The 25454-nt window shown below is 49.0% G+C and overlaps 1 non-coding gene across 1 annotated transcript; it reads left to right on the top strand.

Moving 5' to 3' along the window:
* Window positions 1-22618: 22618 nt before the first annotated feature.
* Trnat-ugu (transfer RNA threonine (anticodon UGU)) lies at window positions 22619-22697 on the top strand. The gene has a single exon. It is a non-coding gene; the product is annotated as a tRNA-Thr (tRNA).
* The last annotated feature ends 2757 nt before the right edge of the window (window positions 22698-25454 follow it).

Below are 25454 nucleotides of genomic sequence, written 5' to 3'. Positions count from 1 at the left end.
AGCTCTTTCTTATAGTGGGTGGCAATGTTCACAGAATCATAGAAATCAGAGCTAGAAAGACCTGTTGGGTCATCGGGCACAGCTCTCTGCCAGTGGAGGACCATCTTCCTCAAGGCAGAGCTGCTGTTCTCCTGCAGGGAGGGCTGTACGTGGACTCCAGAGGCACCGGAGTCCAGACACCACTAAACACCCACCTCTCTTACATGCCATAGGACATGCACGACAGGACATCAGCAACCTGCGTCTTCCATGAGGAACGCCCAAGCTCGATGAGGGAGCTCAGGACATTTTCCCATTAAAAAAAAAAAAAAAAAATGGAGGAATAAGGAATAAGTTCTAAAATTGTTTCCGAAAGTTGAAATCCCTGGGATGCGACACGTTTGTGTGTGTGTGTGGTTATCATCCAGCTTTCCTACCCAGTGACAAGCTAGCTTGTGTTTTAACAAACTAGAGTCATACCTGTTTCTGAAGCAAATTTGGGTCTCCTGTGTTTAATACCGCTCTTGCTCTCCGAAGCCCTCTTTACCAAGCCCAACCCTTGCCTGATCCTCCCCCTTGTCTACCTTGGTCTGTCAACACCCTGGGAGACACATCTGCCTTGGTGTCGAGCTGGCTTCCAGCTCTGATTCACGCTCTTTCCTCTTCCCCACGTGTAGCTTCCAGTTCATGCTCTCTAACAGTAGGAAGCAGACCCTAGCCTTTCTGTGTCCTCCTCCCTTGTGCCAGGCGGAAGCTCATGAACCAGCTTCACATGTGCTCATGACACCTGCTCATCACTAGGACCCACTCAAAGTCAGGATGGAGCCCTTAGAGGTACAAGGTCCAAAACCCTGAACAGAAGAGAGTTCTCTCTGAAGCAAGTTCCACACAGCAGTCCAGCTGGACAGAATGATGACCTCCCTGCTCCCATCCGTGGATAGATGATCGTCATTTTATAAAGAGGATTGAGTCTTACTAGGGCCAGAAGTGTTTTATGATACGGGTAAAGCACATCTTTGTAGTTTCCACAGGAAACACTTCTTTCACACAATTCGTGATCTCTCATTTGAAAGCATGACACGATTTCAAGAACTGTAATATTACTTGTTGCAATTGCCACATCTAAAGATATGTCATTGGAATCTATGTGTGACAGATAGAAGCAATTAAATCAGTGATTCTATTTAAAAGCATTCTACTTGAAAACAAAAAACAAAAAAAAAAAAACTTTTTGAGAGTCCATTACTCTCAAAGCTCTGAGGTGGGAGGATGCAAAGCAGCACATGCGTCTCAGCCTGCGACTTTGAGATCACAACATGACAGGGAGACAGGCGGAAACGGACGCTCAGGTCTAGTGAGTTGAGACAGGCACGCACAGTGGGCGAAGGCACGGAGGAAGGAGGGGTGTCCTAGCCTTGCCCTCCACAGGCCCACACGCCAGCATGGGTGTCAGCAAGGGGCTCTTGGAGGAAATGAAGATAAAAAATACACTTAAACTTTGTAGTGTCTTTCAACTAGTGATTCTGCCACCAAAGCCCAGAGAGGCAGGCGGTAGTGAAGTGACCAGATGCACATTCCAGAGTGCCGGGTCGGAGGCAGGAAATCCAGGTTCCGTCTGTCCTGCCGCAGGTGACCGCGTCACGTGGGCCAGCCATTATTCCCCCACCGCAGCCATCTCGTGGGAACCACGCAGGGCAGTCGCTTAGGGTCTCCGAGCACCGACTGCTGTGGCATGAGCTGGGTCGACTCTGTGTGAGGGCAAATCAGACAACATGCCGCACCTGGAGGCCTTAGGCCAAGTGCCATTTACTAAATCTGTAAATTCAAATCTGTTTCTTGACTGCCTGTGCCTGTCCACGAAGAGCTAAGGACAGCACGCGGGTGCATTTCTCAGTCTCTTTTTCATCACCTTCAGGCATTTTTCCCTCATTTCACAGCTATTTGGCAGGACTTACTCTGTGCCCAGCCCGCACTGAGCAGCTCAGCGGCTACGGTGCTACCAGGCTGAGCACTGGCCTGAGAGGGCTTGATTTCGGAAGAGGTGCTTATAATTATACTCTTGATACCTCAGATTCGTTCTGTGTCTAATTCTGTCATTTCCTGCCGGAACTCGGTCATGACAAACCACGTGGCCACCAGAATCCCTGGCCCTGGGCACGGGCACCAGCTTCTGTTTCACCTGTCAGAAATCTGCTGTGAGCCGGGGGGCTCTCTGGGCGGTCTCAGCCGCATACACCCAAGTCACATTAAAGGACCTGTGTTTGCCGCTTCTTCCAGATCCATCTGACAAATTCCCAAGGGACGTCCCATCTATAGTCAACCTAGCCTGACATGTTCTCCACCCGACCGCAAGTAGACTCTCTTGGCTTAATAAATCAGATTTCAAACTGGTTCTTTCTTTTGCTTCTTTTCTCTCTGCAGAAAATATACCGAAGGACTCAAGGTTCCCTGATGCCCTCCACTCTCTTCCTGGTTTCCGACTGCACTGGCCTGAGGACTGACTCCTGGCTCTTTCCTGCCGATCCCTCATGCAGGATTTCCAGCAGGGACGCCTCCGCTCATCCCCACTTCAGTGTGTGTGTGGCAGGGTTATTGCAAGAGCACCAAATGGTTCTGCCCCGAGTGACAGGCAGAGCTGAACTCGCCTGAGGTCATGGCAGCACTGACCCGGCTCCCTGGGGGAAGAGGCTGGGCACTGGCCGCTTCGCCAGCTACCTTCTTTCTTTCTCTGCTTCTCCTGGGACTTTTCTTGGGCATATGCTCCTTCACGAGGCACGTGGACCTCATGCTGGTAAGAACCACGTGATTCCCTGTCGGGCGTTCTCTCAGCCCCTGCAGCTGGCAGAGTCGGGCCACCGAATGTTTAGAGGGGCCCAACTGCCCTCCGCCAGGCACGTTCTCAGGTCAGGACTGGTGAGCAGTGGCCCTCACTTACCTGCCACAGGCCACCCGTAACGGAACTGCACCAACAGCCCCGACCTTACCAGCACCGTCTGGGAACAAGAAGAGCGGGGTAGATGCTGTTCCCGAGGACACGCTTTCACCCTCTCTGGAGCTGTGGAGATGTGGTGCCTCTGCCTGAGGAGCCACGCTACCTGGTAATTCTGGGCACGCGCTTAGCATTTCAAAGCCTCGGCACCTCCATCTCTAACGAGATGGGTGAGTGGACAACATCCCAGGTCCATTCAGACCTGAAGTTCCTTGATTACACTTCTTCCCGTGATTATTATAAACACTAGCTGATGGGACAGGATGAACTGAAAAGCAAGGCTTCCAGCTAAATTAATTTCTGGGAAAATATTTAAAATTTATCTTCAGCAAGGAGCCATAAGTGCTAGAGGAACTCTAAGAGGAACCGGGAAAGTGCTTCTGTCACCAAGGAGCCGAGGTCCTTCTCTGGATGCTGTTCACAAATTACCTTACCATTCAGCAGAAGACACATGCTGGAGCCGAGGACGCTTTAGCCACCGTGCCCTGGCATCCCAGGAGCAAGTAGACCTAATTGTGTCACTGCATGAGGGGCTGCTTGGCAGGAGCCCTGCCGAGGTTGGACGGGTCTCTCTTCCCCATCCAGTGCTGCCTCCCCTGCCTGCTCCTGGCTCACGGAGACTCCTCTGTCACTCCACAGGTCACACTGGTCCCTCGACACGGGCCACAGCCATTATTCAGGCCTTCCATGCTCTCTGATTCTCCTGTCTATCCCTCGACCCCCGGGGTCCTCCACAGACTCCCCACTACCTCCCTGGCTCCCAGCCTCCCAGCCTGTCCCTCCTCTGTGCTCCACTGTCCAGCCAGGACAGCCTTTCCAGTGCAGCTGTTCTTCCAGAGGTTTCCCTGCAGGGCACTGAGGTTCCCAAGGCCAGGCACTGCCTTCCTGATCAGCCTGCTCCCCAGCCAGCGTTAGAGTTGGTGGCATGCATACCTGCCAGGAAAGCCGCTGCTCTTCTGTCCCAAGGACAGTGCTACCAAACTGTCAGTGTTCTGCCTCTTATAAGCCCATCACTGACAAGCAGCAAACTCCCTGTGCACAAGCCTGGCTTGTGGGGATGCGGGCATCACCCTAAACCCACCCCTCTCACGTCCCAGGAGCAAAGAGGAAGGCACTGATCCTGAACAGCTGTCAAGGGATCTGACAGAAGGTGCAGGGAGCCAGCCCAATCCCGGTCACTGTCAGGACTGTGGCCTCTCCCCTTCCTCCCTGCAGCCTCCTCCAGGGGATGATCCTCCCTCTGAGGGTTAGGGTGGTGCCTTCCTCAATCCTGCCCCCCAAAGGCTTCACACCCCGCAGATTGCTAGTACCAAAGTTAAAGCAAGGACTGCCGCGTTCGTTCCACACTATCCTGAGCCCCGCGAGCTCCGTACATAAGACCCATCTAAGCCTCCCATGACCCTGAGGGCAGCAGTCTGACCTCCCCAGGAGCAGACGTCTGCGTGGACACTGCAAGTCCATCAGTGGGCAGGCCCGCAGCCTGGAGGGCTGGGGCGGAGCTCAAGTTGCAGCTCAAGTCCAAAGATGTCTGGAGGCAGAACCCCTCTTCCTCGGGGACCTCAGTCTCCGTCTGTTAAGGTCATCACCGACTGGACCAGGCCCACCCACGCCGTGGATGTGCCTCTTCTTTAGTCAAAGTCTACCGAGGCAAATGTTCATCTCATCCAAAGGCACCTTCCTAATGAAACTGGAGCGTGAGATCAAACTACCCTCCACCCTGTTGGCAGGTGGGGCCTGTGCCAACGGCAGGCCTCTGCAGCCGAGAAAGCTGGTTTTGGTGCCAGCAGTTAATCACAGCAGGGCAAGACTGCAGGGTAGGCTCGAGGGTCGGAGGTGACAAAGCCAGATTCTCCAAGCCTCTTCCTGGCATGGCCTAACAGGTGCAGCAGCGAGCCAGAAATGCCATTCTGGGAGGGACCCAGGGGACCACTGTACAATTAGTTTGGTCACATGATTCCAACCTGAACTTCAACTCGAACCAATTCTCTGAACCCTGCTGGAGACTCTCAGTGCATCTGTTTGCATTGGTCTTGTGTGTGTGTGTGTGTGTGTGTGTGTGCGTGCGCATGTGTGTTTGTACACTAATGTACCAACAGTTGACATAGTCCTTCAGGTATCTGTTTCTGACTTGTTTTGGATGCAATGACAGTTTTATCAGTAACTGCTTCCTACTGCGAAGGACTGAGCCCCAAGAGGTTCCTGCTCTGTCCTATACCTCCAAAAGAGTGTCAGATTTACTAGTTGATTCAGAAAGCACCCTGCCTACCTCACTTATAAGCTAAATCCCTTTGACAAGTGATTTAATCTCTCCACTTTTGGTTCCCTCTCTGCACTGGAGCTAGCAGGAAGCTCCCTGCAATGGGCTCCATGAGGGCTCGCAGAGGACGGACGTGTGCAGTCCCCGCCTCGAGCAAGCTTGATGTACATCAGCCATTGTCCTGAGGGTGGCTTTTGCTGTATCATCAGTGTTTCTTCACCAAACCCTTTTCAACAGGCAACATACCTAAACAAAGCGATCTTCTCGCGAGAGCTTGCACGTGCCACGCGGAAGCCAGGAGTCGAAATCACGCAAAGGTTCATCCCAGTTGGGAGCCTATCAAGCAGTCCCTTCCGGGCCTGTCCCACCACCAGGTTGGTGAGTCATCTCACCCCAGGCCACAGACCCAAGGTGAAGCCTTGCTCACCTGCCCGCCTGCAGCGGTCCGTCCCCCACTAGGAGAGTGTGGTCCGGCTGGGGTCACAGGGCAGCATGGATTGCAGACTATTAAGAGTGGTCGTCCTCGCCCCTGTCCTGGTAGAGACAGACCCCACTGATCCCACCTGTTCCAGGGGCACTAGCTTCGCTCGGTCCTCTGCGGAGAGTAAGAGGACCTGTCCTCAGGGCTCTGACGTCACCTCCAACGCAGGAACGCTGGCCCAGGCCTGACCCATCTCCCACACCCTCAGCTGCTCTCCAGGCCGCGGCTCCTCTGCTTCACACAGAGGGTCCCGCTGCAGACGGCTGCAGACTCCCACACGCCACCTCCGCTTCGTTTCCAGTCTGAGTAAAAGTCTGCACCTCTCACCTCGCTGCTAGCGGGGACGGGGACCATGGCCATCTGCACGGACCTCACAGGAAACCATGCACGTTCCCCAAATTCCCCACAGGACAAGGGGCCTCCCTGTGGCTGCCCACTTGATGCAAACATGGGAAGTGTGGAAGAGCAATCGTGGGGGACCCTGGCTCTTGCTGGGGACCGATTCCCTGGACCGTCAACAATTGACACGAGCACCCACTAAGCATAAGGAGATCCAGCTAAGGGCCGGACTCTTGCTCAGCCCTGGGGAGTCATGCCCTTAGGCACTGAGAGGAGAAGGGCAGGAGAGCCATAGAAGACCAGGGGCTGGACCTGGACCAGGAGATGCACCAAGGCTGCCCTGGAAAGGGAGCTCACGGTTGAAATCTGAAAGGTGACTGCAATGGAGCTTGGTGTGGAGGAATCCAGAAGAGCTTTGTGGGTTGGGTGGGAAATGCAGGGACTGAGGGGTGTCATGTGGAGGAAGCACTTCCTGTGGCGGGAACTACAGTCAGCACTGAGTGACCAGGGCATGCTGACACACAGGCCTGGTAACCCTGGTGACGATTCTCATCATCACCCTAGAATTGCATCCAAGCCAAAGAGTGAGGAGACCCAATTTACATCCCCAAGGGCGATCTTGGTCCTCAGAGAGGAAACAGAGGGCGGTGAGAGGCCCCAGGAAAGCCCTGCACAGCACACGCAGGGCAGCAGCAGCCACAGCAGCCAGGTGTGGGCAGAAACCCAGCGCCCAGCAGACGGGTGGACGGACAGAAGACGGCACATCCGCGCAGAGGAGCCGCGTGCGGACAGAATGCGCGTCCCCATGTGGACGGACCTGGAAGTCCGGGCACGGCAGGCAAGTCAGGCACAGGATGGTCCCCGTTCTAAGACACTCCAAAGCAGGCAGAGCCACAGACAGGAGATCGGGGTGGCCAGGGGCTGAGGGGACCGAGGCGCGGGCAGTCCCGCTCGTCCACCGCAGGTCAGCTCGACACCCCACCCTCCTGGGCCTCCCTGACTGCCCCGTCCAGTGCAGGCCTGGCCTGGGCCACAGGGACGGCCTGAGACACTGTGCACCTGTTTCCTCTCTCCCTTTGCTCCCTCCCCCCAACACATGGGGACCCTGAGGCTGGCTCCATCGCTGACTTCGCGGTCGCAGGACCCTTTGGGGAGCACAGCACTGCGGTGTTTGCAGCCTGTTCACACCTATTTCCTCAGTTCTCCCACTCAGCAATCCTTCAGGTAGAGATTGCTAGCTGCATCTCACAGATGAGAAAATTGGGTTCAGAGAGGTTAATTAACTTCCTTAAGATCCAACTGTGAACAAATATCACACCACATCTTGGACTGTAAGTCTTTGGGCTGCATGTCCAATACCGTTTTCCCAATGCTGGACCGCTATCCTAGAAAATCACCCCGTCTCTGCCCCAACCTCACCCCAATAACATGAAGAACTTGTCTCCCTTCAGAGGGACTCAATGCTCCAAAAAATTCATGGAAATCATCTGAAAAAAATCATCTAGCATTTGCCCATTTGTCCACTTGGGTTCTTAATTAGAAGAGGTCTCAGTCTCTGGGAAAGTCTATTTCCAATTACTTCCTTTGTAAACTCTCCAGGGGAGAAGCAAATCTCCCTGTGTCCAGGGGCATTTAAAGGTCGTGTGTCTGTGTGTGTGGGGACACTGGCCTCCTTCATCCCAACAAACACGTCACAGGCCTGTAATAAATGCTCATTGAAGTGAAAACAAAACTAGCATGACGTCACCTCTGTTTCACACAGGACACTTCCGTAGGCCATTTGATGCTTTGGGAGAGCCGAGACCCTGACTCCCCAGTGAAGGGATGTCTGTAAGCTAGTCGCCATCCTCAGGAAGGTTCCGGTCTAGCACGCTAACAAAAAGCCCCACTCTGTCATCTCAGAGCCCGTGAGCAATTCGGCATGTGACCTGGAGTCACGGGGGTTCCTTCTCCACCACTCTGGTCCCTACAGAAGACGCGGGGCAGTCAACTCACTCCAGAGAGCTGACGTGGAGCCATCCCCACTTCCAACTCACACAGCTCACCTCTGGGGACTTGGTTTACAGGGACCAGCTAAAGGGTGGGTCCCCAAGGTGAGGAGAGATTTGTGATCGTGGCTGGACATGCCCACTGAACCCAAGCCACCAAGATCGAAAGGGACCAACTGGAGAGCCAGGAGGACAGAGGAGGGTGGGGGAAGCTAGCAACGGGAAGGCAGAGTTGAAAGAAAGGACTTAGAAAACCCCAAGACCTCAGACAGGGACGGGACAGGCCACCCGGAGTCACGGTGGCTCACACCAGGCTGCTCGCCTCCTTCACACCTGGCAAGTCTACAGGCCAAGGCCACAGAGCTGCCGCGTCCTGCAGAGAGGAACAGGGCCACTGGGCAGGGGTCGCCTCCACTCCACGGAGCAAGCAGCGACATGCTGGCTCTGGGACTCAGCTCCCCGACCTGGACCGCGAAACGCAAGCTGTCTCATAGTTTCCCAGGAGGACCAGGTGAAGGTGCTCGGCACACTACCTGAATGAGACTGTGTAGGTGTGGCGGAGAGAAGCTGCTCGTCGGAGGAAGACGATCATACCAACGTCTTCTAGCACCTTCCTATTCTCTCTCAGTTCACCCTCCGCAAGGCAAGTCCCCAGGGAAAGGATTCTTGTCCTCCCCGTTTCATAGGGGAGCAAACTGACCCAGAGAAGTTCAGAAAACTGGCCAAGGTCACATGGCTAAGGGACACTAGAGACAGTTCGAGCACACGTCATTATTAACACGTCATAACAGAACTGAAGGGAGGAGGGAGAGAAGCTAGTTCTGTGGAGGGTCTTGCTGGATTCTCACAACCAAAAGTAGGGATGGCCGTAGCCCTGTTTCCCAGGTGAGCACGTGGAGGGAACTGGAGGGGACAGGGGCAGCGGGGAGAGGAACCACTGTCCTCAAGCCTGCTCGAGAAGCAGCATGGGGTGGGGAACAGGGGAACAGACCTCAGGGCCAGGTCACTTCCTGTCCCTGCTCCTTGGTGTCCCCATCTGTGTAGAAGCACACTAATAGCTTGTCCTAAGGGTCAAACATGCTGATAGACACTGAGAGCCTGTTATTCAACATGGCATCTGCACCTGGGAGCCTGTTAGAAATGCAGAGTCCTGGCCCACTTCTGTCACCAACCAGAACCTGACCCCAGGGCTCTGGATGCACATGGACATTTAAAAAGAGCTGAGATGAACATTAGGAGCTCTGTTGGCCCAAGCTGGGGGTTTCCTTATGGCAGAGGCATGTTTGGTGGGGAGGGGTTGAGACAGGTGGGAAGTGAGTGAAGTCAGGTGGGTTGGGGATAAAAAGTAAGGGGCCCAGTCCAGGAAACCAGGGCATCCTGAAGGCAAAGGAGGGGCGAGCCCCTGGGGTCAGGCCTTCAGGAGCAGGGACGTGATCGAGATTACACTTTAGAATTCTCTTCCACATAAAACCAAAGAAGTGACCGAGCAGTAGAGGGAGCAAGTACTGCCAGATTCTGCTGGAACCAAGCTAGGGAGTCGCCATGCCCTCGGCACTCAGTTGGGGAGGAAGGCTGAGTCGACACAGACCTGTGTCCCCTGCCTACCCCCTTTCCCAGGAGCTGCTGGAACAATAAGTTTCTCCATTTTACTCTTCCTCTGGGTGGGTCTGGATCTAAACTAGTCCAACGAGGCAGTTCCCATGAAGGTGTGTTCTAAACAGGAAAACCACTCCAACGTGAGCGCCCGCTGAAACAGCAGCACCTCTGGTGGGAGGCTCCAGACTCCCCACAAGGAAGCCCGGCCTGGAGTCCAGAAGGTGAGTCCAAGGGAGATTCTGAAAGGCGAACCTGGTAGGTGTCGGGGCACAGGCTGAGGACAGCGGGACAGAGCTGAGTCTGTGCTTAGAGTGTACCCCAGAGGATACTGAAGGGCCTGAGACTGGGAGCCACGGGTCTCGAATGAGTTTGAGCCTCAGAAGGTCCCAGCAGGTTATTCTGGTTCAGATCCCTGGACTGTTCCCAGAATTGCTGCTTCAATAGGTCTAGGGTGTATTAGTCAGCTCAGGCTGCTGTAACAAAGTACCCACTCTGGTCACTTAAGCAGAATGCTGCTATCTCTCACTTCTGAAGACCAGAAGTACAAGATGGCGGTGTCCCCAGGGATGGAGCCTTCTAAGAACTCTGGGGAGGATCTGTCCTGGTCTTCACCCTCCTACCCGGCTCTGGGGGTGTGCTGGCCACCTGCAGTGCTCCTTGGCCTTTAGACCCATCAACCTGACTCTGACTTCAGTTTCACAAGATGGCCTGTGTGTGTTGTGCGTGTGTGTGTGTCCAAACTTCCCTCTGGATGTGACACCAGCCATGTTGGACCCACCCACTGCAGTAGAGACTTGCCTTAACAATTACACCTGCCACCTTCCTGTCTCCAAACACAGTCCCATTCTGAGGTGCTGGAGTGAGGACCTTAACCTCTGAGTCCCAAGGGGACACAGTTCCATCAGGAGCACCTATCTGACCTTGAGCGTGACTCAGCCCCAGACTTCTACGTCCAGGTCCTCGTGCTAAAGTACTCTCTGCCGCCATGGCTCTTCCTTCCACCCTATGCCACTTCCTCTTAATACCTATTTCTTGGTCATTGTACCTTTGCTCCCGGACTCCTGCGCGTCCTTGGGAACAGAGCCCTGGACCTCCTCAGCAGGATGCCTGGAGCAGCAGCCACCACTGCCTGTCTCTGAAGGCAGCATTCACAAGCCCACTGTGCTTTGTCACTCCACATCCCTCTCCCTCCCAGGACCCCAGCAATTCCCAAAGAGAGCTGCCTTCCACGATGCATCTCCAGAGCTGCAACTCTGCAGTTACCACGGTTGATATTGCTGACTTGATTGGCACCAACAGCCATTCAACAGTCTCTCGAGTACAACACTCTATTCATCAGCTTCTATTGTGTCAGGCCAACACGTCAAGCCACAGGATTTTTCTGCTTACCGAAAGGAAAAAAAAAAAAAAAAAAAGAAGGAAAGGAAGCAAAGGAGAAGCAAGGCGGGGGGAAGGCAGCTATGTTGCCATGTGAGATGTTGCAGTTTTGCTTCGAGGGTGAAATCGTTCTAGACGGATTGCAATGTTGTACCAGCTCTGGCCCCATCAAGAATGGTGAGATGTAAAGTGAGAAATCTTAATTTTGGTGGCACAGTCACACACAATCAGAGCTAGGAATCAGAGCGAGCCGAGTCCCGGTGTCTCCGTCATGAAGGCAACTGCTCGCCTGTTTCCCGTGGCTGGTGCTGGTGGCTGCACTCAGAGCTCTCTGCAGCGTCCCCTCTGCGTCTGTTGACGCCCTGTCCCCCTCCCGAGCATTCTGGAAATCTGTGGGGAGTTTGCAGAAGTTTTCATTTGACAGATTAATAAAAAGGGCGTGCATTTGTGAAATCCTGAGATTTTTTATCTCAGTTTCTATTTTTAATAATCATGACAAATGTTTTGTTTGTTTTTCAGCTAAACAGGTTTCAGTTTTCTTCATTAGAATTCCACCTTTTCCGCATTTACCCTTCTCTTTCTCACTTCCTTCTCCCACAGTTCCTGGAGATCCCAGACTGTACCTGCGCAAACAATAATGTTTTCCATAATAAAGAAAATGCAAAAATAAGAAAAGGGGGAGTGGGGATATTTTCTTTTTTTCCCTCCACCTTCCAACATTTGATTGCAAACCATGCCGGTTTGATCATTTCTGGCTCCGTTGATGGGAAATTGCAAGACTTCAAAGCTTCAGCATGAAGCCGCCCTGCCTGTGCTCAGGGATCTTGTGGCTGACCACGAGGAAAGAGCACCGAAGGGCCTGTCGCCACTTCCCAACGCCTGGCCCTCAACGCTGCCCCTTCTCTGAGCACCTGGACAGTGTTGGCGAGCTTGCAGGTCCTCTCTTCAGCTGCTGCCTCCACCCTCCCTGTCTCTCTGCAGTGACTCTAGAGGCCGTTTCTCCAAGTCCCTGCAGAACACCCTCCCCCTCCCTGTCCCTGTTGCCTGGAGGTCAGAGATCACTCCTCTCTGACCATGTCCTCTGCTGGCCCTCGTGACTTGGTCTCAGGCCAGCTCCCTAAATCTACTTACATTTTCTTTCTTGGCACAGTTTGAATATTCAAAATTATTTCCCCCTCACAAAAATAGAGTCGAAAACCAAAAGGTCCAGTGACGGCCACCACCAGCCACGCGGTGCTTTCCTAGCACTAGGTCAACAGAGGCCACGCACTCCGGCTCCCAGAGGCCCACACCACTGTGGTAGCTGCCCGGCCCCGACACGCTGGCACAGCTGCGGTCGTTACTGCTGCCAATGCAGCACTTAAACTCACGCATCCGGCTCTGATGTCGCCCGCCCCCACCCGCCACGCAGCCCTTTGACGCCCTTCCCTTCTAGTCATGCTGACATCCAATTCACGACCTCACACCCCAACGCACCTTGTGGGGCCGACACCCTGCACAGAACGCTTTGGCTCCTCCCTTCACCCAGCTAAGCGGAGCCCCCTCCTATCCAGCTCCAGTCCCCGCCCCTACTGAAGCCCTCCCACCTCCCACCTATGACGTTGATCCCAAGTCAGGCACTGGACAGGCCTGGGTTGGGCCCAGTCCGTCTAAGTCCCTGGGAAGCCCCTTGCTGGCAGCCCGCCCTCCTTCCTGCCCTCCTTACCGCACGGCCAGCGTGTGCTCAGAAAATGCTGCTTCCAGGCCTGTGAGCGGGACACGATGCGTGGCAGCTACTCTGCTCCGAGAGCCCCGCCCCAATATCCACTGCAGCCATTCTGCCCTTTAACTGCCAAGGACTCAAGTGACACTCACCATGCACACTTGCAAAGCCCAGGGAAGCATGGCCAGCGCTCTTGGGCACTTTCAGAGCAGGTGTGGGAGTGGGCTGCCGACCCTCCAGGCCCAGCTAGCTGCCTCTGCTGCCTCACTGGAGGGTCGCGCTCCAGGGGGCTCGGCTCAGCCCGGCTCAGGCTCTGGCCCCCGGGGCCCATCTCTCTCCCTGTCCCTTGGAGCCCTAACCCGACCTTAACTTTGACTTCTGGCAGAAGGCCTTCAACCATGTTACCAGGTCCGTCCCAACTGCCCCTGGACAGAGCCTCCCTGCACCTCCTCAGCCAGGTAAGAGAGAGTGGCCGGCAGCCGCTCTGCCTCTTGCAGTGGGGCTGCTCTCTCCTGCCTGGCCCTCGCTGCACTGAGGCAGACGCACCGCTTAGCTTCCTCAGGGCGTCCTCTTACACCGCCTCTCTCCACGTGGCTCTTCTGCTTCCCAAATCCGCATCTCAGCTCTTCTGGGGGAATCTGGGAATCGGCAAGAAAGCACATTGGGTCCACAAAACCCCCTCTCCCCACCCCTCCCTCCAATGTACAAAGAAACAAGCATAAAACCGCTGGGCACTGATCTGGAAAATAGTGCTTGAACCTAGGCCGGTGGCTTACGTTCTCCTTTATTAGGATGAAGTGCCAGGGTTTTTAAATGATAATAAAATAATTTGAGCCCAGGTAGCTATTTGGACGTGTTGGGTTCCGACATCAATTTTCCTAAGTTTAAATGATGGAAAGGCCTGGAACACCGTTGCCATGAAAGCTCTTGGGGCCTTGGACTCTGCGATCAGCTCGACTGGCAGCATGAGCCCCGAGTGAGGCTGAACCCAGGGCCTAGGTGCAGCCTTGCCAGGTGCCTACTCGAGGCTCAGCTCCCAAGAGGACCTGCCCTGCCTGCAGTGGCTCAGCCCTCACCTGGTAAACAAAGAGGCCCACATCTCCAGGGATATGCAAGTGGCACGTGCAACTGGACGGGTGCTCCACCCAGCCATGACAACTCCCAGGCAGGAGAAGAGCAGGAGCGAGTAAATGACCCAGCCGGGCTTCCTCCCGGAGCCTGGAGAGGGCCGAACACGTCCACCAAGCGCCCCGTCCCTCCTCCCACTCTGCTTAGCCTGCAGACCTCCCGAGCCTGGTGTGAGTGGGATTGCTCTTCCCTTCTGCACTCTCTTGGAGTGTCGTCATAAAGACCCACGTCCTGTGTTCCAGACCTGCCCTCCTTCCTGATGGATCCCCACAGTCCGCGGCTGCGCTCACGTGCACACCCTGTGCACACAGCGCCTCGCTGCGTTCATGTGCACACGTTGCTCTTCCCTGCCACCCCTGTGCACACAGAGTCCGTGCGTTCCATCAGAGCACAAATGCCCTTCTAAGTGCAGTTTCGGGGGTTGACAGCGGGCTGTCCGGTCAGCCCTCAGTACATCTATCGTTTCATGGAAGACAGACATGGACGACCTAAGGAATTCAACTAACAATTTCAGCTTGTAAGACCACATTTTATCAAAACCCAGTTGGATCTGATTTTTAAAATCATTTCTATCTGTGCTGTCTGTAGATATATACCTGCGGCAGTTCAGCATCTCCTGCTGCTGCTGGAGTGGCTTTTCCACCGTGGGCTGTGCAGCATCCCGATAGTGGGCAGCCCAGTCGGTCGAGTTCCATGCGCCATGAGCGCTTGGCCTGCACTTCCCACTCGGCATTTCAGTCCCTCCCCAGTCTAACCAAGGGATTTAATTTATTTTAATTCAATTCAAAGTCAAAATTAAGATTCTGTATAGTAATAATTAGTGGTGCAGTAGGGAGCGAAGGACTCCCTGAAGTTTATCACTTAAACTACTGTGTAGTGGTCCACGCCCTTTGTCTGTGGTTTTGCCCTGCCGTTCCGTTACCTCAGGTCAACTGTGATCCTACACAGTAGAGGACAACATGATATTCGAGAGAAAGAGAGACAACACTTAATTTTATTTTAGTATAATTTTATAGTACATTCTTATGCTATATTTTAAGGTTAGTATGCTGTTAATACTCTAATGTATTATTTTGGTTGTTCCATTTTTTCATTTGTTGCTCTTACTCTCTCACTGTGCTTGCTCTGCAATCCTAGCTTTCTCGAAGACCTGTGTGTTAGAACATGGTGCGGGTGGGCTTGGGGCTCTCTGAGGCCTCAGGCATCCCCTGGGGTCTGGAATTGCAGCCCCTGTGGGGGGGGCAGGGTCCGCCTGCTAAGGAATGTGCCAGTGGCCACTTCACAGTCTGAGGAAGGAAGGGAGCGATGGCTGAGGGGCAGCCAGGTGCCGGCTGCTGAGCACAGCCTCGTACTCCGGCCTCACTGGTCCTCGCCATCCCTGTGAGGGGGCTGCTTACAGAGCAGCGGGGACGTCCGAGGCTCCAGTCTGTTTGCACCCCGGCCTCCCCAGCTGGTTTCTGTAGGTCTGGGCTGTCCAAGGAGTCGGTGAGAGGCATGGACGAGAAGCAGGCGTGTTGAGAAAGGCTGAGCAGCTGGTCTTTTCTATTTAAGGGCATCCCGGAGCACAGGCCATAAATTGGCCTCTCCCGTGTTCTCTGGCTCCGTGTCCTAAGCCAGCCCTCCAGCACCAAGCCGCGACCTGCTGCTCCTCGTGCCCACTGGGGAGTCGCCTGTTTGTCTTGCCGAAGCCGCAGCCAGACAGCGACGCAGCTCGCACGGAGGAGGCCTGCCTCCCTCGGCCCTCCTCTCCCTGGGGCACTAACACTATGAGGACACCAATGCCTTTCTTTTTCTTCTTAATAAAACCATACGCAGAGTGTCCAGGACCCCAAATCGCACCTCATACTCGAATCTCAGTGACTCTTATACATGCTCTCCACACCTTTTCCTTCCACCAGGTTCTCCCTCCCCGAATCCTTATGAAGGACTTCATTATTTTTCCAGAAAGAATAAGTATGCACAATTTTTAAGTAAACAAAGGACTCTTCCTGGTCTGTCTTTTCTCACTGGGAGGCCACGGTGGTTGTGGGGTTTATAAAGCGGCCCGGTGGGTCTGTCCAGCTTGCTGTGAGGCAGCCCTTCCAGAAGCCCCAGGGCGTGGCCACTCAGCTCCCAGGCCAGCAGCCCGGCTGACTCCAGACCTTCTGCTCTCCTCCTCCTTGGTAATATTCCCAATACACAAATAGAGGCATTTTAAGAATAGAGCAAAACTCTCCTCCTTGGTTTGACACACTAAACTACTGGCCAAGACTGTCCTCAGGACAGCTTTTTAAAGTCTGTCTGCAAACAGCACCAAGAGGAAACGCATGTCCCAGTCTCACGCTCGTGGCACTTCTCGCAAACAGCCTGCAGGCCGGGAAGGTGGCGTCCGGCTGAGCACCAACAGGAGGCTGAGGCAGGTCCTCTGGCCTGGCGGGGCAGCCACCCCCAGAACACAGCGGCCTGTCCCGCCTCATCTATTGTGCACCAGGGCGTGGGGTGTATTTATGAAGTCAAGACAGCTTCGTCATTCTTTAAAATCAGTTAAAAGCCAAACCAGAAACATCCAGATAGTTTCTCCTTGTAAGTTTCAAGGTTTCCTACAACGTATGTGAATGGCACACGGATTACAGAGTGAGAATACCTTCTGTGTTTAATTAGGAGGGGACAAGATGTCGCCGCTGTTGGAGGACGTTGGCCAGTGGACACTGCCCTTCCTGCTGCCGCTTTCCTCTGTTCCAAGGGTTCTCCCTGTACGCCCATCGCCGGGTTCGTTACAATCTGGAAATGCTTCTTTCCCTGCCTGACATTCTCTGGGCTGCGTTTCGGGTGTGCTGTTAGCCGGGAGAGCGGCGCTCCTTCCCACACTCTGCTTGTGGGGATGGGACATCTGTTAACTCTTTCCAGTTTTGGGTGAGAGTGGGTGAACATGATACTTATTGCTGGCCAGATTCTCTGGATTTTTTTAGCACAGAAAATTGATCTAACAATTATCTTCTTTTAGTTACATGATGCTTCTGTAGGTAGAAAGAGTAACAGCCTATCATTTTATACCAAAAAGAATTTTTTGCATGAAAAAAAAAATCACCATAAAGAATATGGAAGGGAATACTAGATAACCATTAAAATGAGATTTATGGAAGGAGGCATATAGATTTATATTCAAAATAATGGAAATAATTCTTGTAATGTTAAAACATAAAATATTCTATAAATATACACAATTGAGATGACATCATATGGTTAGATGTTATTTACACAAGACTACATATGTGTGTGTATCTATTTATCTATTTATGTACACACATAAACAGTGATTAGATTTAGTAGGAAGATGAAAGTGACTAATTTTAAAAATATATTCTCATAGTCTGAATTTTTATAAGAAGATTTTGTTTTTCTAAGCAAAAGGAAATTTGTCAAAAATCACATTTCAAATGAAATATATTTATTTCACTAGTCCCCTTGGTAATAAAGGAAAAAAAGCAATATTGCCTAGTTCTCTAATACTGAGGTTATTTTAGCCTTTCAATTATTCCAGATAAAAATTCACATATAATAAAGGGCAGGATATTTCCCATGAGGGTTAGGAAGGCTTTTCTTCCCCATGACTTGTGACTTTGATCATGCTGTGGAACGCAGAGCCAAGCAGGACAGAGGTGCTGTTGCTGCAGCACCTTCTCCCCATCCTTCTACATGGTGCTGTATCAGGAGCAGCCCCAAAGTTGAACTGATGCTCTGCTTTCTCGGTACCTCAGTAATTAGCAAAAGGTCCAAGCCCAGCCAGTTCAACAAACACCATCATGCCACTCAGGAGCCCAACACCAGGTAAAATGGAGGTGCAGAGACCCCGGAAGAAGGACAGACCGATCCAGGGGCACCGCACTGTGTGCACCAAAGCATTCGTGCCTGTGTGTTTTGAAGCCTTGATTATTTCCTTTAGAAGGTAGATCTTGTTTCCTAAGGATCTGAACAAATCAACAGCACTGGCAGAACAAGCGAAGCTTGCAGTTTGCTTCCCAGAGAGCCGCCCCAAACAAATGACCCTCGGGTCCTTGACCTGTGCGTGGTGTTCTGTTGTAGTTACATTCTTGGGAAAGCATGCTGTATTCAAAGTGCACCGCGCAAAGCACGTCGAATGCATCCCAGTAGACTCTGACCCAACTGAGCCCGTATCTCAGACACCTGCAGTTGGGTTGCAACCCTGCCCTCTTCTCTCTGTGCCTGCTTGAAGACATCCTCAGTCGGAAAGCAAGGAAATTAGTAGAGGGAGAGGGAGTAACGGACACACTGTAGTTTTTACAATGCACCAACAGTAATATTGTGACAGACAGTTCAGCAGTGTAATGCAGCGGCTCCAAACACTCAAGTGCAGTGCAGAACAGGAGCTGTATTTCAAGCCCTAATGAATGATGTAGGGCCTCGCAGGTACTCCAGAATCACTGTCGAAAGACAAGGGATAAAATAATTACTGAATGTGTGAATGCGTGAAAGCATGGTGTCTGAGAAAACTCAGGGGATCATGTCCAGTTATATTTTTCAGGTCTGTGTTTAGGTGACATGAAGTGTTTATTGTTGTTGTTTTAATCAAATATCTCTATTTCAAATCACAAACCAACAAAAATACAAATCCCAAGACAATCACAGGATACAACACAGAAATAGGGATAATTCTTTTAAAAAACAAAGTAAGTTTACCTAAGTACATTTTATTAAATAATGTGGACTAAAACATAGATAAGACTGCTAGAAGCTTGCTTGCAGATTTCAAATGCAAGCAAGTTTCTGAGAAACAAAAGCCCCCTGGCTACCCACAGGGTCTTGTCCAGCCCAGCACAGTGCTGGGAACACAGCAGTTAGAAAGAAGTTGCAATGGTCTATGGGAAAAAAATCATTGTGGAAGTCATCGACTTTGAATTCTCCCTCTTTAAAGCAGGACAAGTTACATTGCAAGAGCTACAACAGGTGAGGAAGCATGTATGCTATAAAGCAGGAGAGTTTCAAACAAACTCTGAACTATGCTCTTTATTTGAAGTATCATCTGAAGTATTTAAGTATCCACTGTCCCTATCAAATTATATAAATGTAGGAAAAGACAAGGTAGATGTAACACTACAGTCAGCTAAATAATAGCACTACCAAAAACCCCTGCTGAACACACTTCTATACACATTGAAAAATAATTGTCAAACACATTTGAAATCCAGGTATTTATTAATGACATCTAAAACTACATAAATGTCTAAATGCAGTTTCCCAAGTCACATGCGTAGTCAAGGGGATGGCGAGTCAGAAAACACTGACTTGATTTTACGGAACACACAGTTGGAGGCTAAGCCTTCCTCAGCTGCTGCCGTGAGGGTTCAGCCTGGCACGTAACGTTTCATGACACAGTTTTCTGAAAAAATCCTTAAAGCTTGCTAAAACGTGAGGAAATAAACCAGAGCTGATGTCACTCCTGCAGTGGCACCAGTGACTCTCAAGTGTCCCAACGTCACACTTCATGGTGGGTGTCATTGACTCAACTACAGTGGCAGGGTTGACGTGGAGCCCAGTGAAACACGGAAGAGGACATTCTCTTTAAAATCGTCGCACAGTTTCCTCTTTTAAAAATACATGGAGCCAGCTGGGCGGGTGCTACACGCCTGTAGTCCCAGCTACTCTGGAGGTTGAGGAGGGAGGATTATTTGAGTCCAGAAGTTTAAGGTCAACAGTGAGACCATGCCTCTAAGAAAATAAATGAATAAATAAAATAAGTATATTATCCTGATTATAAACATAATCCCTGCTTGTATAAAAAATACTTAAAATATCAAAGAGGAATCAATAAGAAAAAAATTGCCTTTAGTCCTTTGGTCCTTTCCTTTTTAATACACATCAGGATCATACTGCAAACAAATTTGTACTTAGTTTATCTTTTAATTTAACATTGTATTTTTAGCATTAGCATTTTTAGCATTTAGCTTATATATCCCCATGGACTTAAATATTCTTTGAGGAAATAAATCACAGTGTGTTTAACTATTTCCTAATTCTTGGACACTTGATTGCTTACCAATCTCTTGCTATAATAAACAAGGGTATAGTGAAGGATAAATGTTATGTTACACTATTAAATTTAAAGTACAACATGAAACTGGATAAAATTCAATCTGAATTTAACCAAACTGATTTTAAACATTTGACAAGATCATTCTAAAAAATCATGGTTCTATCTGTTCCATCTTTTATGACCCAGAAACTGAGTAAGCACGGCTTCCAATGTCACCTGATGTCTTCCTGATGTCACCGATCAGGGCCCTGGAAGGTACAGAGCAAAGGATGAACTTGTTAACACCTCCCTGGGGATTCTGCTCAGAGTCACTTGAATACATTGGCCAGTGTGTTAAAGACTCGCTGTGCTCTCAGCACCCAGTCCAAACTCTTGCACCTCGCACGTGAGTTTAATAATCTCAGAAAGTTGACTGAGAGCTGGGAACTTTCGAGGTGCATGTCAGGCCCCCATCCGCAGGCCCAACACCACCATCTAAAGGTTGACGGTGCCCCGCCCACAGGGAGACGCCTGCCTTTCCCATGCCTGCCTCTTTGTCTCCACATACGTTCATTGGTAAATCATGTCAGTCCACGTAGGTCGCCTCTCCTTCAGTTTAAAAATGGAAAAGGACCTGAATAAGAGTGGCTGAAGACGGGGAAGCGTAAGTCCCTGCAGGCCAGTGGTCCTCCCTGGGTCAGTCAGCAATCCAGCAAGCGGGGCCCTTGTGGCGTCTGCATGCTTCCAGCTGCTGCTCTGGATCCACGGGCTGCTCTGGATCCACGGGCTGCTCTGGTACCAGCTGTACCTCCAGCAAGTGTGGGTTCCACCTGGGACTGGCCGCCTCACCCGCCTCTGCTCTCAGTCACTTTCGAAGCCACCCGCAAGCCCACATGAACCTCCATAGGCAGAGGATCATTTTCCCGTGCCTCCCGTTGCTGGGGAAGCAGACCTGGGTGAGGCGGGCTTGTGCCTTCCTCACAGATCAAGGGCCTGCCAAGATCAGCCTCTGCCCTCCCTGCAGATGCTGGCAGGTGCGGATTCCTTTCTCCCCGTCCCTAGTCCACAAAGGGGAAGTGGCCTCTCTCCGCCCCGCTGCGCCCTGCTATCTGACTGCTCAGACACCCTCAGCAGTGGGTCTCAGTGTTGCATTGGCCTTGACAGTCATAAATTGATGAGAAACTTATTTATATGGAGAAAACCTGTATTTGAAGTTGAATATAGAATTTTTCTTTTGTGTGTACTTTTCATTATTTGGGCATATTTAAAAAGAGAACAGGAAAATCCAGACCTTCCAGGTAAATGAAAAGTGGAAGAAACCTATCTTAAAATAATGACTGAATAAAGTTCTCCAACAGAAAGGAAATAATAAAAGATTTCACCTCGAAACATTAGGAAGGAAGAAAGGACAGCGAAAAGAGTCGAAACCTGGATAAATAAAATGTATTCCCCCTCCTTTTTCATTTCTTCATTTATGTTGACAACTGAAGCAGAAGAATTGTGATTTTTAATGTCATTCTAAATTTGTGTGGAGGAACTATTTAAGGCAATTATATTACCAATGGGGAAAGACAAAGGTATGTACAGAGTGTTGGGTTTCTCCACTCACACTGGTAAAATACTGACACCTGATACTCATGTGTCTCTCACACACACTCACGCACACACACACCCCAGAAAGGATATTAGCCAGGATACCGATGAGCTCAACAGCAACCACCAGCAGCATCCGCTGGCCTTCAGAGAGCCCTCCCGCCTGCCGCCTTAAAAGAACAGCGTTGGGGTTCTTTCCAAACACCTTCAGGACACAGACCAGGCTTCAGCACAGTTAGAAACCAAGCAACATTCCTCTACATAATTTGTGGGTCAGAGAGGAAGTCTCAAAGGAAATAATAAAGATATTCTGAGCTGAGTGGAAATGATACAACACAACAGAATTTATAGTGCACAGCTAAGGCAGTGCCCAGAGGGGAACTGACAGCACTAAAGGTGTGCAGCAGAAAACAGCAAGGCCTTAAATCAATAAACTCAAACCTTCTACCTCAACCCAGAGAGAGAAGAAAGAGTGAAATATACCCGAGGCAAGTTAAAGGAGGGAAATATTAAGTATGAGAGCAGAATACAGTGAAGTTTAAACGGGAGACTCGGTCGAGAAAACCAATGAAACAAAAGAGCAGGTTCTTTGAAAAAACCAATAAAATCGATAATCTCTAGTAAGTCTGACAAACAAAAAAAGGAGAGGTTGTAATGGTTGTAAATTACTATATTGGGAATAGAAGGGGTCTGGTCACCACGGAGCCCTCAGGAGCCAGAAGGCTCACAGTGAACGCCACATACTACAGCTGACATACAGTTTTGGTAACTTAGGTGAGGTGCAGCCTATGACTGACCAAAATGAACAACATGATTTATATCGTGCCAATCACCGTGCAAGGACGCCGAGAGATTGCAGTGTCCACAAACAAAGATGGCGGGAGAGGGGTCCAGGTCGCCCGGTGCCACCCTGACCTTCCACTTGTGGCACTGGACCTGGGGTTTGCAACATGCTCCCTCTGAGAGAAACTGAGTGACCTGCATGTGAAGCTACGATATTTCAGAATTTAAAAAGCTTAATTAAGAGACAAAATGGATGTAAAATTTAAGGAATATTTAGAAACAAATTTTCCTGAAAGAAAATTTTTATTTCATATTAAAATAAAATATGAAAACTAATTTGCTTTATGTAAAACTCTAGTATATGCTTTACTTACATTAAAGTATACCAAGAGGGCTGGGGAGGTAGCTCAGTCGGTAGAGTGCTTGCCTTGTAAGCACAAGGCCCTGGGTTCGATCCCCAGCACCCCCCCCCCCAAAAAAAAAACCAAGAAGTCTGCAGAAGTTAATAATCATAAATCACTATGCAAAATATAACACATAGCCAGGCACAGTAGTGCACGCCTGGATCCCAGAGGCCTGGAGCCTGAGACAGGAGGATCTGGAGTTCAAAGCCAGCCTCAGCAAAGGCGAGGCAGTGAATGATTCAGTGAGACACTGCCTCTAAATAAAAGACAAAAACAGTGCTGGGGATGTGGCTCAGTGGTCGAGTGCCCCTGAGTTCAATCCTGGGTACCCCACCCCCAAATTATATATATGTATCTTATACTTCAAGTTTAACAAAGCGTCTCAAAGTGATACCAACTAACTTAATGGCACAGAAAAACAAAAATCTAGCACACAAGCCCAAATACAGCAAAAAATAGCAAGGCCTTCATGATATCCAGCCTCAGGTGAATATTTACAAGACTTGCACAAATGCATACTTTTTCCATAGGCAGAAAAAATAGAAATGTGAATATGACAGACAAGAGACAACCAGCTAAGAAATGAAAATGCTCCTGTACTTTTATTCCATATGTTCAAAAAAGTAGGAGAAAACATGGCCGTGATAAGAAGGGATATGAAAGATTTTCTTAAGAGACCAAAATGTATCTCACAGAAATGAAAAAAAAAAACAAAATTAAATGAAAAATACATGCATTGATTGAGAGTTGATTAGACACTGTGTAAGGAAAGATAAGTGAATTTAAGGAAATAATAGTAGAAACCGTTCAAAATAAATGACAGGAGAAAAAGGAGTGAAAAAATAAAGCATATTTTCAATGACCTGTGGAAATGTTCTAGCATTGATATAAGTGGAACTTAAGAAGGGCACAAAAGAAAAATGATATAAATATATTTACAGAAATAAAGACAAAGATTTTTAACCAGATTCAATGAATATTATAAATCTGAAAATTCTAAAAGCTTAACTTGCCCAAGCAAACATAATGTGAAGAAAAGAATGCCAAGTCACACATTTTGGAAACAAATAAGAAGAGGAAAATCTTAAAAACAACCAGACAAAAAGATATTATAAAAAAAGAGAGAAACAAATTTATCAAGTAAAACAAATATCTCACCAGAATTTATGCAAACCAGAAGACAATGGACAAGTCCATTCAAAATACTGAAAAGTTGTCAATCTAGAAATATTTATCCAACAAAAATGTGTTAGAAAAGTGAACATAAACTAAAAATAATTGTAATGCGCATGGTAGCCCACACTTGTAATCACAGCTACTCAGGAGGCTGAGGCAGGAGGATCACAAGGTCGAGGCCAGTCTTGACAACTTAACTTAAGAGACTCTATCTCAAAATAAAATGAAAGAGAACTGGGAATATACATAGTGTTAAAATGGGCCCAATACTCAGTACTGGAAATAAAATGAAAATAATCAAAAACAAGTGGAATGATTAAGTTAATATCAAAGTAGTCTTTCAAAACAAAACAAAATGTTACTGAGATTGGATGGGAAAATATAATAATAAAGTGCCTAGAAAAATCCAAAATGTTTAGTCCTGTAATAAAAATGCTTCCATGTGCATAAAGCTGAAATATATAGAACCGGGATAAGAAATAGACATATCTATAATTATAGTTGGAAATTCCAGCACTCCCTTGCAGTAATTCATAGAGCAATTAAAAGAAAATCAATGAAGATATAGAAGACTAGACAAAACTATCATACTTGACTCATCTACATTCATATTCAACAATAGTATAGTTCAAGTTCTTGAGGAGTACATGGGACAAAAGGCAGATTATACCACAAACCATGAAATAAGTCTCAAAAATGGAAGTCATATAGAGTAACTTCTATCACCATGATGACATTCAACTAGAAGTCAATAACAGAGAGATACCTGGGAAACTTCCAAATATTTGAAATTATATTACACACTTTAAATAAGCCATAGATCAAAGAAGAAATTAATGGAGAAGTTGAGAAATATTTTAAATTGAATGAAAATAAAAGCAGATTGTAGCTTGCACCTAAAGTAGTATGTAAATAAAACTTTATAGCATTAAATTTATAATAGAAAGGCAGAGAGTCTTAGATAACCTCAACTTCTACCTTGAGAAACCAGAAAAAGAAGAAGAGTCAACTTAACAAAATAATTTTTAAAATTTAAAGCAGAAATCAATAAAATTAAAAATTGAAGAGCAATAAAAAAAGAAAATCAGTAAAATTAAAAGCTAGCTTTATGAAGTTATTAACATAATTGATAAATCCCTATACAGAATGACCAGGAAATACAGAAAGTGTGCACAAAATATCAACACCAGGAGTGACAGAGGAGTCATTACTACAGGTGTTCCAGATGTGGAGAAGATAATAAGGAAATCGTGTGAATCACACCATGACAATACATTCAGCAACTTAGAGGAAGCAGACAAATTTCTTGAAAAATAAAAATCGGCAATACTGAAAAGAGAAGAAGCAGAATATTTGAAACTGATATTTATAAACCTTTATTCCTCCATTTAATATTATTTTTTTAAAATATTGTCAGTTCAACACAAGCTCTTGATATAAAAAGGAATGTGTGCATCTCAATTCATTTCAAGAGAACAGTATTACTTCAATACCAAAACTAGACAAAGGTATCAATAATAACTTTAAAAGACATAGTTCCATGCAACTTCCTAGAGTTTTCCTGAAATTAATCACTTCCTCTTAGCTGCATTTACAACTTCCTGTCCTTTGTTATAAACTCCTGTTTACATATCTGTCCTGGTCAGAGGATT

The sequence above is a fragment of the Sciurus carolinensis genome, chromosome 13 (genome assembly GCF_902686445.1).
Source record: "Sciurus carolinensis chromosome 13, mSciCar1.2, whole genome shotgun sequence".
NCBI lineage: Eukaryota > Metazoa > Chordata > Mammalia > Rodentia > Sciuridae > Sciurus > Sciurus carolinensis.
This window is presented reverse-complemented; position numbering and strand designations above follow the sequence as displayed.